We start from the raw sequence: 16,265 nt of genomic DNA on the forward strand, positions 1-16,265 counted from the left end.
AATATCAGCTAAATATTACAGTGAATGAATGACTGCACTTTAACATATACTAGGTATTAAAGTGTATTTCTATACCAGAACTAATTAATCCTCCACTGCTTGACAGCTTCTTAAAGAAATCTTTTTATTGTTTTATTATTTTAAAAAATAATGCTTATGACAGAAATATCTGAAACTAGTGCACAGCCAGACACCATTAAGAAAAGTCACAATTCGAGTGTCAAAATTAAACACAATGTTGAGTGAAAAGCCAGTCACACGGGAATGCCTACTGCCTGATTCCCATTATGAAATACAAGCAAAATTGAGCTGAGCTGTTTGGGGATGCATGCTGAGGTGGTAAAACGATAAAGAAAAGTGAGGAAGTGGTGATACTGTATGTCTTAAACTGAGTGGGGGCTACATGGGCATTTGCCCTTTCGTGGGTCATCGAGCTGTACACTTCGATGTTGTGTGCTTTTCTATACGTGGTGATTCTTCACAATACAAATAGCTTTAAAAAACTCATAATCTCTCAAGCCTAGCTAAAAATTTCTTTTAATAACAGCAGTTAACCTCCCAGTTCAATTCATATTCATGATTGTATTGTACATACTATTTTGTAATATGCTGTTTATACTTGATATATTGTGAACATCTTTCTTTTGGTCACATATAATGGTACCTAGAATGGCTATAAGAAAAAAAGACTAAAAATAAAAAATGTTGGAGAAGATATGGAGAAACTGAAACCTTTGTCCATTGCTGCAGCCAGTTGGGGAAACAACTTAGCAATTTCAGAAAAGTTAAATATAGGCACGGAGCCAGGGACCAGACCCCCCATCTGTAGAGGATTCATAAAGCAAATGTACATCACAGGGCCTGGTTTTCCAAAGCTTTGCAGTTTCAAATATTGACCTTGCGAAGGACAGGAAATTTTCTTGGGCTATGAAGTCTCTGGTGTAAGATAAAGAATTCTAAAACAGCAAGGTTGCTGGCTCAAAGACAGACAGGCTACTGATTGACATGTAAAGATCATGGAAAATTGCTGGAGGGAGAAGGAATGTTTGCTAAGATCAAGCTTTTGTTGGTGGATCACTTAATTGTCTAATGGAATGTCATCTGACTTGTTTCACTGAAAGTTACCAGCCTATATTGTTAAACTATAATCCCACCTATGTTCTCTTCCTGTAACTTCCTGGTCTGGAAAGCAAATGCTGGAAGAGAACCCCAATTGGGGCTTAATTTCCCAAGGAAGGGAAGCCTCTCACTTGAGGGCTCCCGAGGAACTTAACCACTTCAGGGCTTCTCACTGCTCAGAAGAGAAGCGCTTTGAGTAAACTTTTGTGGCTCCATCGCCCAGGGGAGGTGGGTGACAAATCCGTTTGGGGCAAAGCAACACCCATCCCACGACCAGGCACACTGCTAGCACCAAGGAGCATGCCAAAAACATGCCCTCCAGGTGGGTGGCCTGCCACAGCCACCACAGTAACCACAGCTGCTGCAAATGTGGCTAGAAACCACAACCACCACACAGATGGTCCACCAGCCACTGGAGTACATTGACACAAGGAGAGTCACCAGGAGAGACCAAAGAAAAGAAGAGGATGTCTCTCTCCACAAAGCCCATTCCAGAGTGACAGAAGAAGCATCTGCTCTGTGATAATATTGGGGGACCTGAACACAACTCTCAGCATTGGACAGATCATCTAGGCAACAAATCAACCAAATAACCATTACTCTTTCAGAGGGAGAGAAGAAATGTAGGGTAATTAGTGGGGAAATGGGGGAGGCACAGGGGGATGGGGAGAGATTGGGCAAGGAGCATAAAGAATAAGTACAATTTGTAACAATACCTATACTAGTATATTCATTTGATCAACATATGTCAACACTGAACCCCCAAAATATGTATAATCAATTATGATTCAATATAAATAAATAAATAAGTAAAGTATACGATTACCATACGATCCACCAATTCTATTCCCAGGTAACTAAACGAGAGGAATGAGAAGATATGTCCATGCAAAATTTTGTATGCACACGTTTACAGCCTCATTTTTCATAGTAGCCCGGACATAGAATCAATCCAAATGTTCAAAAACTGATGAATGAATAAAGAAACTGTGTAACTCCATATAGTAGAATACTACTCAGCAATGCAAAGGGACAAACTTCTCATACATGCTACAACATGTATGAACCTTCAAAACACTATGCTAAGAGAAAAGCATGAAATATTACAGCTCATATGACTCCATTTCTATTTTTCATGTTGGTACGTAGCTCCATTGCATGGGTACAGCGTAAATTATTTAACCAAGCTCTACAGTTGAACTCAAAGTTGTTTCTCATTTTTCAATATAACGAACTGTGATGAACATCTTTGTGACTAAGGATTTTTGGCAAACCTTAATTACACCTTGGGACCAATGCTCAGAAGTGGAATTGCCTGTTTGAAGGATTGTGCATTTTCAGGCTCTTGACAAACGTTTCCAAATGGCCCTTCACAGGGTTTGCTCAGCCTCTGCCCCCACCAGGAGAGCAAGAGGGTCAAATGTCTCCTTTCTCAGATGCTCATATGCACTTCTCTCCTGGTACTTCTCAGTCATGGGGACTGTCCCCGGCCCGAGCAGCCTACCCTCATGACGCCCTGTATTTCTTTTCATTTCCGCACGGAACGTTGCTGCCATGACCTTGTTCATCAATAGTGCCGATCATCAAGTAGCAGGTTTTGCACTTTCCAGCATAGGATGGATCCTCTGCATGTCTTCCATGGGCTTTGTGGAGTGGCAAATGTGGCACACAGATGACTGCTCCCACGCCTCCTCTTGCCTTGCCAGTGTGGGAATCTGGAGAGTCTGTGTTTACCACTATAACTTCAGCAAAGCCAAAGTTTGCCACTAATACACCTACCGTGACACCTTCCTTCCTCCTGCTATCCGTGCCGCTCAACACCTCCTGGTGGCTGCTGCCATTCTAGGGCTCTTGGGGAGAGCCTTCAACATCTTTGCACTTAGGAATGTGTACATGGGGATTCTTCAGAATAATGCCACCTGCAGGCCATTCATTGCTTCAGGAATTCTGAACATAACTGCTGGTGTCTGTATCTTAATTGCTGTGCTCTGGAATTACTACTCCATCCTGAACCCCAAGGGTATTGCCTTCCCACCAGCTTACCATTTGCCCCTCAAGCCAGGTACTCAGGAAATTGGGAGTGCCATTATAGTGGCAACGATAGCTGCCTTCCTGATGTTTTTAAGTGGATTGCTTTTCCTCTCTTACAAATTTCCCCTGGAGAGCCCAGTACATCCCAAGGTTCGAGAAATATGCATTTCCAGGTTGCATTGGCTTTGCAAATCCCAGATTCCCAGGAGTTTATGGGAACTCTTACCAAGATGCTCTACCAAGTAATTCCAAGGACTCAAGACCAAGGCAAATGTAGTTTGTGACAAAACCTGGCCAACCGTTTCTTTTTGTTATCTTGTGCATAAGATGAGGTGGTTGAATTGGGAGCTTTCATTAAAAAACAAGCAAACAAAAATCCTCTCTTGCTCACATGTCAGTTGGTCTTATTGGATCTGGATTTTAATTTTTGGCTAAAGTAGATAGTCAATACTATAAACCTGCTGTATGAAAGTAAGAGTTTTTGAGTACATTAAGCTCTCGCATCTCCCTCCTAAGCTGCTGCCAGAAACAATAATGAACCTTCTATCCTATGCCATGGTAGTAACATCTCCCTATCATATGAAGTTTTCCAAAATGTGCGAAAGTAGAGAGAAGAGTCTAAGGAACGTCACACACGCATTACCAGACTCAACAATTACCAACAATTATTAGAGATTTTAGCTTCCTCTCCACTTGCCTCCCCCTTTTAAATCTGTTTCTTTTCTCCAAGTATTTTAAAGTAAACCCCAGACATCACGTTCCTTCATCTCCATGTGCTTCAATATCACTCTCTAAAAATGGACATTTTCTTGCAAACGAATTAAACCAAAAATCTAACAATTATTCCTTGTTATCATCAAGTACTCTGAATTTTTAAATACCTCAAAAATAATTCTGTAGTTTTATTTGTGACAAGCCACTCCTTCTGCCTCGTAAGTCTTAATCTAACACACACACACACACACACACACACACACACACACACACACACACACACACACACACACACACACACGGCACTCCCCCCACAGCCTGTTATGTTTTGTTTTGTTTTTAATGATTTGGATTTGCTGAAGAAAGAGGGTCAATTGTCCTGTCACTTAACTTGTTACCACTAGAGGCTCAATTAGATCCCTGGTGACCTCTCTGAGGAAGACCATGTCATAGGCGGTGCCATGCACTGCATACTGAACGCATCATAGCAGGTGGCACGTGATCCTTGTTCCTTTTCGTGATGCGAAGACTGATCAGTGGTGGATCCGGGAGGGGAAGTCTGACCCCTCTTGTAAATTTTCTCATCACACCTCCCTCTGTCCCTAATTGTTTCATCTATTGACTGTCCTTGTTTGGATCACAGTAAGGATCGCAAGCGGTGACATTCTAACATGAACATTCTTGCCGGATTTATTAGCTGGGATGCCTTTGTAAAGAGTTTTCCCTCATTAGCTGTGGCCATTTGCTTCGTCCAAAATTCAGGGCTGGCTGGTTGCTCACTGGTTAGAGCGTGGTGCTGGTAACACCAAAGTCAGGGCTTTGGATTAATGTACCAGCCAGCCACCAAGAATACATTTTTGCTGAATAGGGGATGAAAAGATGGAGTGAAAATTAACTGCACTATTTAAAAAACAAATTAAATAAATAAAATTCAGTGCCTACAAAAAGTCAGGGTAAATACTTTATTTTTTCCCTCTAATTGTTGGTTTCTCAAGTAGACAGGGAGAATGTCCTAGTTACCTTCGGTGTTGCCCAATGCTTTTGTTTTTTGTTTTTTTCTGTTTCAGTTTTTTCTTTCTCTTTTTGGAGTATCAATAACTCTTGAGTCTGAACTCATGAGATTGTTTCTGTGTTTTTATCATGGACATTTTCAAATACATTCAAAAGTAGTCTTTATTTTCTCAGCTTCATTAGTTATTAATATATGATTAGTCATGTTTTATCCCTACCCTTACTACCTGCTCTGACGGCAGAATTGGATTAGTTTGTAGTAAATCACTGGCAATATATTATTTTATCCATAAATACAACATTATATATTTCTAAAAGATAAGGACCTCTTCTTTCTTTGACAAAACCACATTGCCAGTATCACATCAAAAAGGTTAACAGTAATTTCTTAATGTACTCAAATACGCAATGTTCAAATTTCCCTAATTGTCTCATAAATGTTTTTAACAGTAACTTGTGGGTTTCGATATGTTCAAAATGTTTCACTCAGTTGCATTCGTTACTCCTTTTTATGATCAAGTTGTAGCATCTTTGGCAGTGAAGCCATGGGGACACATATGTCCATTGACTTGTCTCCATTGATATTTTCTAAGAGCAAAAAAAAAAAATCTATATTCAAGACAATCATAACATTCTATTTGCCTCATGTAACTCCTCACTTTCTCAACGAAATTTGTTCTATGAAAATGATTTTCCTAAAGAAAAAAATGGTACAGAGAAAGACATAACAGTACAATTAATAACTACATTCATCAAGTGTTATGGAGAGAAATGTTGAAATTAAAACATATTTATTTACTCTTATCTAATTACCTTGTATAGCAGAGGTTCTTAAGCTTATGGAAATTCTCCCCAGAATAATGCCCATGCACACAAAATTATGCACAAGTTCATAACCCTCTTGGAACCTATTCATGGACTTCATTTTCAAAGTAAGTGACAATTCCCGAAAGTTTTTTTTTTCATGTGTGGGCTAGAAACTCTCCCATCTTATAATCTTCAGGTTATTTTTTAAACAAATTAACTTTTCCCAGTTAAAAACATGCCTAGAATATTAATGAGCACAGATATATTGTGCTAACGACCATTTTCTTAAACAGCCATGAGTGTTGGTTCCCATATTTAAAGTTGAAGGAAAAATTGTAATTCTCATAAAATCAAAGTCATTTTCCTTTCTTTCAAAAAACATGACTAAAATGCAAGTTAATATTTGAAAGGGAAGGATGTTGCTGCAGAAGCACTATCTCAGGAGCACAGGAAATTCTAAATGCAGTGAGATCATATAAGCATCTCATAGACGTGACTCCTGTGGTCTGCACGCTGCCAGTACGGGGCTTCCCGTTCATCTTTTTTGTTTTGCTCTTAAAAATACTCTATTTAAATAATTTTTCTAAGGCTTGGTTGAAGTACAGTGCACATACCATAAAATTCATCTTTGAATGTGTACAATTCGTTGCTTTTTAGTATATTGACAGAATAGTACAACCATCACCACTGCCTAATTGCAGGACATTTTCATCAACCCAGGAAGAACCCCAGACCCATTAGCAGTCCCTATTAGTCTTTGAGGCTTTCTATTCTGTCCCTCAACAAGATTTCCCGGGTGTATCTTGTACATGTCTGTCAGAAGACCTTGAACCCAACCTGCTGTTCCTTCACTGAGCCCTCGACATAGGGTTGGGATTTAGAAACCACAAGCTGGGCCCCACTGGTGCCTTTCCTCCTGAGTTGTCGCCATATCTCGATCTCTTTAGTGGATAAGACTAGGATATATGAATTTCTGAGATGAAAAAAATCATTATGAGTTTCAATTCGTCCTTAACTTACAGAAATGTTGTTTAGCTGCAATTATATTCTGCATTTCTTTCTCACAGATTCAAAACCCAACAATACTGACATAATTACTTATTTGCTTTATTCTGTAACATAGAAAAATTTTTTAAATATTACCAATATCATTAGTAAGCATAATAGATAAAGGTTAAGGTTTCTTTGAAGCTCTATTTGTCCCTAAAATTGATTGTACTAGGCTTCGATAGTCAAAACACTGCATTCTAAAGTTATTTGGTGTAAAAGTTTTCTTTGTATGGTTATATCACCAGCTTGATAAGCAATTAAGTTTATTCCTTTCAGCTTGTTTTCTATTTTTAGGGATTTATTTTGTCTTTTTTATATAGTTTTCTTTTTGAATATGTAAAATATTTACATAATTTCAAAGTCAAATTTACATAACCAGGTTCATTCAGAAAAAAGTCTAAATAAACGTCTGTTCCCATCCCCATTCTATTCTCTCCCACTGTAGATAACATTTTAATTTTATTTTTCAGTATTTTCTTTTGCACATATGTGCAAAATGGTATGTGTTCACATTTATTCCACCTCTTATAAATGCTATCATAGTGTGTATATAGCTTAGCACTTTGCTTTTTTCACTGGGTAATACTTTCTTGGAGATCAGTCTATATGTAAACATCTTTCTTATTGTTTTTATGGCTGCAAAGCATTCTATTGTGTGGATGTGCTCTGATTTATTCAATCAGTTATGTATGTATAAACGTGTGTGTGTGTACATATTATAACTTTGTGCCTATATATTTTTGTATTTTTGCCAGTATATCTTTGGGATAGATTCCTAGGGCTGCTGGATCAAAGGGTCAATACATTTGTAATTTTAAAAAACATTGCTAAATCTTCCACTATAGGGGGTGTAGTGGATTGAATTTTGTCCTTCCAAAACTCATTGAAGCTTGAATTATATCCCCCACATTTTATGTATTAGAAACTTAGCCCCCAATGTGGCTCTTAAGAGAGTGGGAAATCCCATTATGGTAATTGAAAGGTGGAGTCTTCAAGAGGCGATTGGATTGCAGGACTGTGCAGTAGTGGATGGATTAAACATGGTGGTCAGGGGCCTGGTTCTGAGGGCTTTAAAAGAGGAGGCTAGTCTGTCTTTCTCTCTCTGCTCTCTCTGCTTCCACCATCTTGCAATGTGAGACCACCGAGTCACTGTTGCCACCACCAGATGCACTTTGGACTTCCTAGCCTCAGAAACTGTAAGCAATAGATTTTGTTTTCTTTATAAATCACCCAGTTCCGTGTATTCTGTTATAAACAACACAAATGGACTAATACAGGGGGGATCCATTTTGCACTCCCATGAGCCAGCTACGAAAATGTCTGCTTCCTCACAGCCCTGTCAAAGAATACAATGCAAAACACTGAATTTTTCTTCAATATGATTGGTGAGAAAGGCTATCTCTGTGTTATTTCAATGACCTTTTTTTTTTAGTGAGGCTGAGTACTCCTTCAAATGTTTAGTGGCTATTGTTTTTTTCTCAGCATTGTCTGTCAGTTGTCTGTTGCTATGTAACAGATTCCTGCAGCACTGAGTGGCCTCAAGCAATGCACATTTATTACCTCACAGCTTCTGTGGATCAGGAGTTTGGGCACAGCTTAGCCGGTCCTCTGCTTCATGGACTCTCACAAAGCTGCAATTAAAATGCCAGCTGGGCCTGTGGTCTCATCTGAAAACTCAGTGGAGAAGGATCCACTTCACTGCTCACTTACACTGCTGTTGGTGGGATTCATTTCCTTAGTTCCTCAAACGCTACTGGCCAGAGCCTTCAGTTCCTTACCTTATGGGCCTAGGTCCGTAGAACTTCTCACAACATGGCAGAGCAAGTAAGTGAGACAGCCAGGGACAGACAGCAACGGAGAGAGTGCTAACAAGAAGGAAGTCACGATGTTTGTATAACTGAACCACAGAAGTCACATCCCATGGCTTTTGCCACTTTCTATTCATAGAAGCAAGCCACTAGGTCCAGCCCACACTTCGCAGGAAGGGGTCAGGGGATTGACTAAGAGTTAGGTGGGAATCTCTGCGGCCAGGTCACAAGCTGCCCGCCACAGTATCTAAGTATGTTTCTAGCCCCTTTCTCTACTGACATGTTGGTATTCTTGATTTTTAGAAGCTCTTAATATGGTATGGATATTTGCCCTTTGTGCTCTCAGTCACAAATATCTTTCTTAATTTGTCATTTGGTTTTGTACTTTGCTTATGGTTTTTTGGTATGCAAATGTATTGGTAATGTTTACCTATTGTTAAACTTATTAATCTTCCTTTTATTGCTTTTGGTATTTGAGTCACAGTTTAGGTGTATTTCTCCCACTTACATGTTATAAAGGCCTTTGTTCATTATTTTCCTGGCTCTTGAATGGGTCCATTCCTACTGTATTCATTTGCAATTTATCCTGATGTAGTGTATTGGGTCAAATTTTATTTTTTCGAAATGATTCTCCTTTTGTACAATACCACTTAATTTTAAAATCCATATTTTCTCCAATGATTTGATATGTTATCATTTCCATATTAAATGGAAATGTTATCATTTCCAGATCTTGGGCTCATTTCTGGACATCCTATTTGACCCCTTTAGTGTATTTGTATATTCATGTACTGGTCCTACCCTGCTTTAAATTTCAGGTATTGTAATAGTCCATTTTCTATCACTTATAACAGAATACCTGAAACTGGGTAACTTATAAAGAAAAGAAATTTATTTCTTACAGTTTTGGAGGCTGATGTGGTGTATCTGGTGAGAGCCTTCTTTTTGGTGGGGCCTCTGCAGAGCCCCGAGGGGGCACCAGGCATCTCATGGCAAGAGGGCAAGAGCATGTAAACATGCTCACTTAATCTCCTTATGAAGCCTCACAGTGCCACTCCCATTATAAACCCCTTATCCATTAACCCATTACTCCATCAATAAATTAACTATTCATAAGGATAGGGCCCTCACAAGCCAATCACCTCCCTAAAGCACCATCTTTTAAATATCATAGTCAGATTTCACACCCTCTTGTCATTGTTACACTGGAGATCAAGCTTCAGTCTGAGTTTTGTGGGGACATTCATACCAGAGTAGAGATTGTATTTGTCAGGGTTCTCCAGGGAAATAGAACCAATAGGATATATAGATAGATGTGGAGTACACATAAAGCAAATGTACCTCACAGGGCCTGGTTTTCCAAAGCCTTGCAGTTTCAAATATTGACCTTGCAAAGGACAGGAATTTTTCTCCAGGCTGTCTAGTCTCTGTTGTAAGATAAAAATTGTAACACAGCAAGGTTGCTGGCTCAAAGACAGACAGGTTACTGATTGATATGTAAAGATACTGGGAAATTGCTGTAGAAGAAAATGCTTGCTAAGATCAAGCTTTTGTTAGTGGATCGACTTAATTGCATTATAGAATGTCACCTTGCTTGTCTTACTGAATGTTACCAGCTTCTATTGTTAAACTTGTTTAACTGTACTTGGAAAAAACCCCACCTGTGTTCTCTTCCTGTAACTTCCTGGTCTGGAGAATAAATGTGGGAAGAGAAACACAACTTGTGGTTAATTTCCCAAATGGAAGGAATGCCTCTATCTTGAAGGTTCTGGGAGATTAACTCCATTTTGGGGCTTCTCACTGCTCAGAAGAGATGGGCCTTGAGTAATCTCTGGCAGCTCTATCACCCAGGGCAATAGGGGTGACAAATTCGTGGGAGGCGGAGCAACAGATAGACATAGACAGAGATAGATAAATAGACATCAATACATGACAGGGGATTCATTAGGGGAATTGGCTCATGTAACTACAGAGACTGAGAAGTCCCACAACAAGCTGTCTGCAAGCTGGAGACCCTGGGATCCAAGTAGCCTGACTCAATTCAAGTCCAAAAGCCTCAGAACCAGGGAAGGCGATGGTATAACTCTCAGTCCAAGGCCAAAGCTCTGAGAACCCAGCGGGCTTCTGGTATAAGTTCTGGAGTCCAAAGGCTGAAGGGCCTAGAGTTCTGATGTCCAAGGGCAGGAGAAGGAGGATGTCCAAGCTCCAGGAAAAAGAAAGAATTCACCTTTCCTCTGCCTTCTTGTTTTATCTGGGTCCCCACACGATTGGACGGTGCCCACCCACATTGAGGGTGGATCTTCCCCACTCAGTTCACCAACTCACAGGCCAATATGCTCTGGAAACATCTTGACAGACACATCCAGAAAGAACGCTTTACCAGTTCTCTAGGTATTTCTTAAACTAGTGAACACCTAAAAGCATCACAGAGACTTATTTTAAAATAGTATGTATGTTATTTGGGATCTTATTCCTTCCCCACCCTGAGGACTTTCTTGTTTCTACTTATTTTCCATATGAACTTTATAATCAACTTGCATTACTCCAGACTGGAAAACACACAAAACTCTCAGTATTTTCGTTAGGATAATGCCAAGTTTATACATTAACTTAGGGATCATTTACATATTTATAATATTGAGTCCTCCTATTCAAGAACATGGGATGTCTTTCCCTTTGTTGAAGTCTACTTTTGCAGTTGAAGGAAAGCTTAAGGTAGTTTTCTTTGCATTGGGTTGTTTCCAGTACAGGGCAATTATCCATAAAGCTATTTGATACATTTGCATTTGGGTTTATGCATGACTACAGGTTTTCATTTCTCTTGGGTAGATATCTTGGAGTAGGATTGCTGGGGAGTGTGGCAAATCTAATGTATTCTTAGACTTTCAACACATGCAGAGTGTTACTTTTTCCATTCCACATTTATAGTTGTGGGGAGGAGGAGTTAAATACTTCCTCTCTTCTGGTGATTATCAATGGAATGGTTACAATGGTTTTGTTTTGTTTTGTTTTTTAACTTCTACTAGGAGCATAGGTCTTGTTTATACAAATTTAGGTCACTGCTCCCAGGACCCCACTCACCAGGTGCGCCTTTTGTGGGCTGTGGAGTGCTTTTTTGTCCCAAACTTCAAGGGTGGCCTCACTAGCTCTGAGGGTAACTTCTAAGCCCCCAATTGTCCTTATCTGATTCCATTGCAAAGTCATGCTTAAGGCCAGCCCTGGGGGGACAAACAACTTCAGCTTATTCTCTTGCTGATTAAGTCCTTCAGCGAACATCAATGTATTTCATGTGAGAAGTGCCACCAAACATTCAACCAAAAGCTATGGGGACATAACATATACCTTCTACTTGTGCAGCTTGATTGTCCACAGCTTTTCAGGTGTATAAAGGGCCTCAATCAAGAATAAATAAATGGCTGAAAAAGTAAGGCATTTGTAGGTTAAACATTAGACATACTTTTATCTCAGATTTCCACACACGGAAGGGTCCTAGTGAGTCCACAGAAGAGAGATCAAAAGGCAAACCTGGAATGTTCGTCTTCTCAAAGAATATTTATTTAAGTCTTGGAGAGCATTTTAAAATTGGTTCCCCCTGTGAAATGTCAGTCTATCAGCTACGAATGCATGCTCCACAAACACTGCCTAGGAACCCAGCGGGGTTGGTTTGCTCATATAACGTCAAACAAATCCTTTGCCTCTGGGCTTTGTGTTCTGATTTGTGCGCAAGGAATTCCCCCTTTCTGATGGAGATTTTGTAGAGTTTTTTAAATTCATTTTTTAATTGAAACATAATTGATTATACATATTTCTGGAGTACAGAGTTGACTATCAACTTACTCCATTATTTAAGGAAAAAGCAAAGAGAGTGTGTCCTGTGTACTTCCTGTTAGTGCAACACACACCAAAGGGTGCTGGAAAGGCTGGTGGCATTTCTTTCATTCTTTCTCCCCACTAGAGAGCCTTCTACGGTATCTGGGAGCCGGAAGGGTGGTGTATGGCATTTGGGCTGGAGGCGAGAGCTGAAAGATGCCAGTGAGGGGCGGGCCCAGCTCGGTGTTGGCGACCCCTTCCTCCCCCACAATCTGATACAATATTTGGAGATTGAATCAATATTGTTTGCATGCTTATCATTACAAGTCATAATTATTTTTCGTGTCCCTTACCCAATTTATGTCTTACCCCCTCCCCCTCCCCCTTTCCCACCTCTAGTAACCCTAGGTCTGTTCTCTCCTGAAAATTCAATGTATTATTGTGGTCTTTCTTTCTTTTTCTTTCTTTGCTTCCACTTATGAGAGAGGACGTGCGGCATTTCTCTTTCTGTGCCTGGCTTATTTCACTTAACTTAATATTCTCCAAGCTCATCCATATTGCTGCATATGGCAGAAGTTCATCCTTTTTTATGGCTAAGAGATTTTGTAAAATTTTGATAGCATTCTTTAGTAAATGTGCTTCTCCTGGTGACTGTAATTTGTACAATATCCTCAGCTCTCAAGCATTGGGAACTAGAAGGGAATCACACCCTTTTGCATTTAGTTAGAATTCTTGGCTTCCTTCCCCTTTGAAAGGAGCTGGATGGTGAGTCTGAATCCCACTCAGGCCTTCAGGGCTGGTCTTGGAGAGATTCTCATGTGTTCTCCATGTAACTACAAGAATGGCTTCTAAAATGGTTCCTAGGTAAACCTCACGTTTCCCCAACAAAATCTTTCCCTACAGTAGGTCTAATTAACGCTAACCTTACATTAAGGAGCTTTGGCAAATGATTCGTGTAATTTAAGTGAATCAAAATCACATGCTACTTGGAAAACAGAAACTTGAAGACAGGTTTATGAGGAACGGCTACTCTGAGCAGCTCTCGCTTGAACCAGCTCCCCGTCTGCCACCTGGTGGTCATAGGGGGAAGTTGACTTCGCTCAGGGTGGGGGAAGTGGTCCCTTGACCCTCTTCTGCCTTCGGTCTCAACAGAGAGCAAGACACCGTGGCATGCTTTGTTTTGGGAGAGCAGGGTAAAAGGAAGAAAGGAAAAACGGAGTCTCGAGACCTTCTGAACTAAAGATTCTTTTCTCCATTATTTACAAGAAAAAGCAAAGAGAGTGTGTCCTGTGTATTTCCTGTCAGCACAACACACACCAAAGGGTGCTGGAAGGGCTGGTGGCATTTCTTTCATTCTTTCTCCCCACTAGAGAGCTTTCTAAGGTATCTGGGAGCTGCGAGGGTGCTTTATGGCATTCGGGCTTGTTGGGAAAATATAGGAAAATGGTCAGGGCCCCTCAGTTGTTCAGAATCTTGCTGAGCGTTTGATATAAATAGGCACGTGTGCTCAGTGTTCCTTGGTTATTGTCTAGTGTAATTGTGCTTGTGCACCCAGGTGTCCTCGCTGATGGACTTAAGTATAAAGGATGAGTGGCTCTGATCCAGGCCGCCTCCCAGCCCCGGGATGCCCTGGGGCGGGTGCCATGGGGAGGCCACTGCTGCTGTTGGAGGCTGCTGCTGCTAGTGTCCCCGGGACCCTCCGCAAGGCCACCGCCACCGCCAGACCTGTCAGCTACCAGGCCAGTAACCTGCTGCTGCTGAGGAAGCTGAGGACTGAGCTCATGTCATCCTCCAACAGCTCGTGGTATCTGGAATCTTTCCCAATTAACTAGCATGGACCTGCGTGTGAGGGGTCTGGTGACCCAGTCTGTACAATGGGTTTGAAGGGTCTGAGCGCTAGCTCTAATGTTGTAAATGGAGACTTAGTATAACTAAAATAATAACTAAAATTATGAAACATTTTGGCTTTAGTTATGATTTGCCTTGCTGTACAGGCCTGGAGGCGACAGTTGAAAGGAGCCAGTGAGGGGCGGGCCCAGCTCGGAGCTGGCGACCCCTTCCTCCCCCACAATCTCATTCTCAGTCCCACACCAGACTCTGAGGAAACACCAGGAGGTGACCGTCACCCTCATACCCAATGAGCTGAGTGCTTTGTGCTTCGTGAACAGCTTCCACCTTCCACATCGTGGCCAAGCCCGTTGGCAGCCCCGGGGAAGGGACCAGATTGGCCTGTGTGCTGGGAAGTATCATATTCCTGTGGTGGGGAACAGGACACAGGGCAGGTGTCTCCTGTCCTTTACAAGAAGGAATAAAATGTAGAGATTCTAAGTGACTTGTCACCAGTCAGAGGTGGAGCTGAGATGAAAGTCCTGGTCTTCACACGCAGAGGCCTTATCGGTTCTCGGCGACATTACCAGCGTCACCTGTACCCAGGGTGACGGAGATGGAGACCCAAAGTATTCCTCAAAGCCCATCTTTCCTGAGCAAATGAGAGGCCCAGAATGGGTTAATTCCAGGAGATGACTTCTTCAAGACAGAAGCATTCCTTGGAAAATAAATAAATAAATAAACCAAACTAGGTTTTTTCTCGCTTTTTGTTGTCTAGCCAAGAAAGTTACAGAAAAGAACACAGGTGGTTAATCAGTCACAGAGAAAACATAAACAAACTGGCTACATAATTTTCATTAAAGCAGGTGCAACTTAAAAATGGTTTAAGCAATTTGCCATCAAAGGAATCATAAAACTGAGCTATGTGACATGCAAAAGAACCAATGAGATAATTGTTATGGCAACACTTAGTTCCCTAGGAAGGTGAAATGTGGAACCAACCGCTAATTGGGAGAGTAGCCTTGAAGCTTTTAACTCACATACTCTTTCTTAAGTAGGTTTAGCTGCACCAAGGGCATCTTGGCCTTAGAGCAAGCACTTTTGCTTTGTTATGATTTTCATATCCACACCAGGGACTTTTCGGTCCTGTGCAAGTTTTCTGTTTTTTTCCCAAGCTTAGCATTTCTATGTGCAATACTAAAAGGTTAGGTTATTCCTCAAACTACAAGGCTTTGGCCTTGCTAAAATTAAGGTCTGTGGTCCTACTATGCTCCAGCCTAAACGAAAGGGCTTTGGCCCTTCTAACAGCTAAGGACTGTTGCCCTACTAAGATAAAGATCCTACTAACCTACAGCCTGATCTAAGGACTGTGGTCCTTCTAATCTAAGGGCTGTGGCCCTCTTGGGTTCTTCCTCTAGAAGCGTAGGGCAAACTAATTTTTAGCCTAAAAGACTCCATCTGTCTGCCTTTCCTAGAGTTCTCTTGTTTCCTCTTCTAAGAGGAAGGCTACCCCAACAGAGAAAACCAGGGGAAGCGGCAATGTTGTGTGTGGTTTCTCCATGAAATGTCAAAAGCCCAGCTAGACTCCCACTTTGCCGCAGTCCATTCAGAAATCTATTTCTGCGAAGCACAATCTTCCAATCTTTGATTGTAAACACCGGATTAAGAAGAAAGCATATGGGCCGAGCCCATGGCGCACTTGGTAGAGTGCTGCGCTGGGAGCGCGGCGACGCTCACGCCGCGGGTTTGAATCCTATATAGGACTGACGGGTGCACTCACTGGCTGAGTGCCGGTCACCAAAAAAACGACAAAAAAAAAAAAAAGAAGAAAGCATATGGCTTATTTTTAAAATACCAAAAAATTCCTCCTTGTCATAGCACCAAACCAGAGACATCCCAGTGTTTTTCAACAGAAGGACGAACGCACAGATTGGGCCGTGCAGAGCACAGAATGCTGTGCGACGGTACCCATGAGCCGGGTGATGCTACACTCAACAATACAGATGAAATTCAAAAGCGTTATGTTGAGTGAAAGAAACCAGACACCAAAGATACAATCCACGTGCTTCCATTTATATGATGTTCAAA

General features: G+C 41.2%; 1 pseudogene; it reads left to right on the plus strand.

Moving 5' to 3' along the window:
- Positions 1-2,673: 2,673 nt before the first annotated feature.
- LOC134367178 (claudin-34-like) overlaps positions 2,674-16,265 on the plus strand; it is a 28,873-nt pseudogene continuing 15,281 nt past the window's right edge.

Source organism: Cynocephalus volans, chromosome X (genome assembly GCF_027409185.1).
Source record: "Cynocephalus volans isolate mCynVol1 chromosome X, mCynVol1.pri, whole genome shotgun sequence".
NCBI classification, from domain to species: domain Eukaryota; kingdom Metazoa; phylum Chordata; class Mammalia; order Dermoptera; family Cynocephalidae; genus Cynocephalus; species Cynocephalus volans.